Consider the following 4,348-nt stretch of genomic DNA (forward strand, 5'->3'; position numbering starts at 1 on the left):
ACTGGGCACAAGGGGGGGTCCCTATAGTATCACAATGGGTCCTGGGGACAAGTGGGTTCCCCTGAAAGTCACAATGGGCCCTGGGGACAATGTGGGGTCCTGGGATGTCCCAATGGGCCCCAGTGACAAATGGGGGCCCCTGAATGTCACAATGGGCCCTGGGGACAAGGGGGTGCAGAGGATGTCACAATGGGCCCTGGGGACAATGGGGGGTCCTGGGACATCACAATAGGCCCTGGGGACAAGGAGGGATCTCCAGGATGTCACAATGGGCCCTGGAGACAATGGGGGGTCCTGGGACGTCACAATGGGCCCTGGGGACAAGGGTGGGTCCCCAGGATGTCACAATGGGCCTTGGGGACAAGGGGGTCCCGAGGATGTCACAATGGGCCCTGGGGACAATGGGGGGTCCTGGGATGTCACAATGGGCCCTGGGGACAATTTGGGGTCCCCAGGATGTCACAATGGGTACTGGAGACAAAGAGGGGGTCCCCATGGTGTCACAATGGGCCCAAGTGACAAGGAGGGTCCCCACAGTGCCACGATGGGTCCTGGGGACAAGGGCGTTCCCCAGATGTCACAGTGGGCCCTGGGGACAAAAGGGGTCCCCAGGATTTCACAATAGCACTGGGGATAAAGGGGGGTCATGGGATGTCACAATGGGCCCTGGGGACAAGGGAGATCCCCATGGTGTCACAATAAGCCCTGGGGACAAAGTGGGGTCCTGGGATGTCACAATGGGCCCCAGTGACAAACGGGGTCCCCATGGTGCCACAATGGGCCGTGGGGACAAATGGGGTCGCCAGGATGTCACAATGAACCCTGGGGACAAACGGTGGTCCTGGGACATTTCAATGGGCCCTGGGGACAAAGGGGGGACCCCAGGATGTCACAATGGGCCCTGGAGACAATGGGGGTCCTGGGACGTCACAATTGGCCCTGGAGTCAAGGGCGGGTCTCCAGGATGTCACAATGGGCCCTGGGAACAAGGGGGGGTACCCATAGTGTCACAATGGGTCCTGGGGAAAATGGGGTCCCCAGGATGTCACAATGGGCTCTGGGGACAATGTGGGGTCCTGGGATGTCACAATGGGCCCCAGTGACAAAGGTGGTCCCCTGAATGTTACAATGGGTCCTGAGGACAGTGGGGGGTCCTGGGACGTCACAATGGGCCCTGGGGACAAGGAGGGATCCCCAGGATGTCACAATGGGCCCTGGGGACAAGGGGGGGTCCCCAGGATGTCACAATGGGCCCTGGGGACAACGGGGGGTCCTAAGACGTCACAATGGGCCCTGGGGCCAAGCAGGGATCCCCAGGATGTCACAATGGGCCCTGGGGACAAGGGGGGGTCCCCAGGATGTCACAATGGGCCCTGGGGACAACGGGGGGTCCTAAGACGTCACAATGGGCCCTGGGGCCAAGCAGGGATCCCCAGGATGTCACAATGGGCCCTGGACACAATGGGGGGTCCTGGGACGTCACAATGGGCCCCGTTGACAAGGGGGCATCCCCAGGATGTCAAAATGCGCCCTGGGGCCCAGGGGGGTCCTGCGATGTCACAATGGGCCCTGGGGACAAAGGGGGTCCCCTGGATGTCACAATGGACTCTGGGGACAAAGGGGATCCCCACGGTATCAGAATGGGCCCTGGGGAAAAAGGGGGGTCCTGGGATGTCACAATGAGCCCTGCGGACAAGGGTGGTACCCACGGTGTCACAATGGGCCCTGGGCACAAGGGGGGGTCCCCATAGTGTCACAATGGGTCCTGGGGACAAGTGGGGTCCCCAGGATGTGACAATGTGTCCTGGGGACAATGTGGGGTCCTGGGATGTCACAATGGGCCCCAGTGACAAAGGGGCCCCCTGAATGTCACAATGGGTCGTGGGAACAATCGGGGGTCCTGGGACGTCACAATGGGCCCTGGGGACAAGGAGGGATCCCCAGGATGTCACAATGGGCCCTGGGGACAACGGGGGGTCCTGGGACGTCACAATGGGCCCCAGTGACAAGGGGGGGTCCCCAGGATGTCACAGTGTGCCCTGGGTACAAAGAGGCGTCCCCGGAATGTCACAATGGGCCCTGGGGACAAAGGGCGGTCCTCAGGATATCACAATGGGCCCTGGGGACAAAGGGTGGTCGCCAGGATATCACAATGGGCTCTGGTGACAATGGGGTCCCCAGGATGTCACAATGGGCCCTGGGGACAAGTTGGGGTCCCCTGAATTTCACAATGGGCCCTGGGGACAAAGAGGGCTCCCCAGCATATCACAATGGGCCCTGGGGACAATGGGGGGTCCTGGGACGTCACAATGGGCCCTGGGGACAGGGGGGGGTCCCCAGGATGTCACAATGGGCTCTGGGGACAAGGAGGGTCCCCAGCATGTCACAATGGGCCCTGGGGACAAAGGGGGGGTCCCCAGGATGTCACAATGTGCGCTGGGGACAAAGAGAGTCCCCAGCATGTCATAATGGGCCCTGGGGACAAAGGGGGTCCCCACGGTATCAGAATGGGTCCTGGGGACAAGTGGAGTCCCCTGAAAGTCACAATGGGTCCTGGGGACAAAGGGGGGTCCTGGGATGTCACAATGGGCCCTGGGGACAAAGGCGGTGTCCCCATGGTGCCACAATGGGCCCTGGGAGCAAGGGGGTGGCCAGGATGTCACAATGGACCCTGAGGACAAGCGGGGGTCTCCATGGTGTCACAATGGGCCCCAGTGACAAAGGGGGTCCCCTGAATGTCACAATAGGTCCTGGGGACAATGGGGGGTCCTGGGACGCAACAATGGGCCCTGGGGAAAAGGAGGGATCCCCAGGATGTCACAATGGGCCCTGGGGACAATGGGGGGTCCTGGGACGTCACAATGGGCCCTGGGGACAAGGGGGGGTCCCCAGGATGTCACAATGGGCCCTGGGGACAAGGGGGGGTCCCCAGGATGTCACAATGGGCCCTGGGGACAAAGAGGGGTCCCCTGAATGTCACAATGGGCCCTGGGGACAAGGGGGTGCAGAGGATGTCACAATGGGCCCTGGGGACAATGGGGGGTCCTGGGACATCACAATGGGCCCTGGGGACAAGGAGGGATCCCCAGGATGTCACAATGGGCCCTGGGGACAATGGGGGGTCCTGGGACGTCACAATGGGCCCTGGGGACAAGGGGGGGTCCCCAGGAAGTCACAATGGGCCTTGGGAACAAGGGGGTCCCCCAGATATCACAATGGGCCCTGGGGACAATGTAAGGTCCTGGCCTGTCACAATGGACCCTGAGGACAAGGGGGGACCCCAGGATGTCACAATGAAGTCTTGGGACAAAGGGGGTCCCCAGGATGTCACAATGGGCCCTGGGGACAAAGGGGGTCCCCACGGTGTCAGAATGGGCCCTGGGGACAAGGGGGGTCCCCTGAATATCACAATGGGCCATGGGGACAATGGGGGGTCCTGGGATGTCACAATGAGCCCTAGGGACAAGGGTGGTACCCACGGTGTCACAATGGGCCCTGGGCAAAAGGGGGGGTCCCCATAGTGTCACAATGGACCCTGGGGACAAGGGGGTGCCGAGTATGTCACAATGGGCCCTGGGGACAATGGGGGGTCCTGGGACCTCACAATGGGCCCTGAGGACAATGGTGGGTCCCCTGAATGTCAAAATGGGCCCTGGGGACAATGGGGTTGCCCAGGATGTCACAATGGGCCCTGGGGACAATGGGAGTCCCCAAGGTGTCAGAACGAGCCCTGGGGACAAAGTGGAATCCTGGAATGTCACAATGGCCCCCAGTGACAAAGGGGTTCCCCATGGTGCCACAATGGGCCCTGGGGACAAAAGGGGTCCCCAGGATTTCACAATAGCACTGGGGATAAAGGGGGGTCATGGGATGTCACAATGGGCCCTGGGGACAAGGGAGATCCCCATGGTGTCACAATAAGCCCTGGGGACAAAGTGGGGTCCTGGGATGTCACAATGGGCCCCAGTGACAAACGGGGTCTCCATGGTGCCACAATGGGCCGTGGGGATAAATGGGGTCCCCAGGATGTCACAATGAACCCTGGGGACAAAGGGTGGTCCTGGGACATTTCAACGGGCCCTGGGGACAAGGTGGGTCCCCCGGATGTCACAATGGGCCCTTGGGACCAGGGTGGGTCCTGGGATGTCACAATGGGCCCCAGTGACAAAGAGGGTCCTCATGGTGCCACAATGGGCCCTGGGGACAAAGGGGGTCCCCTGGATGTCACAATGGGCTCTGGGCACAAAGGGGGGTGTCGACGGTGTCAAAATGGGCACTGGAGACAAAGGGCGTCCCCAGGATGTCACCATGGGCCCTGGGGACAATAGGGGGTCCTGGGATGTCACAA

Source organism: Patagioenas fasciata, chromosome 29, assembly GCF_037038585.1.
Source record: "Patagioenas fasciata isolate bPatFas1 chromosome 29, bPatFas1.hap1, whole genome shotgun sequence".
NCBI lineage: Eukaryota > Metazoa > Chordata > Aves > Columbiformes > Columbidae > Patagioenas > Patagioenas fasciata.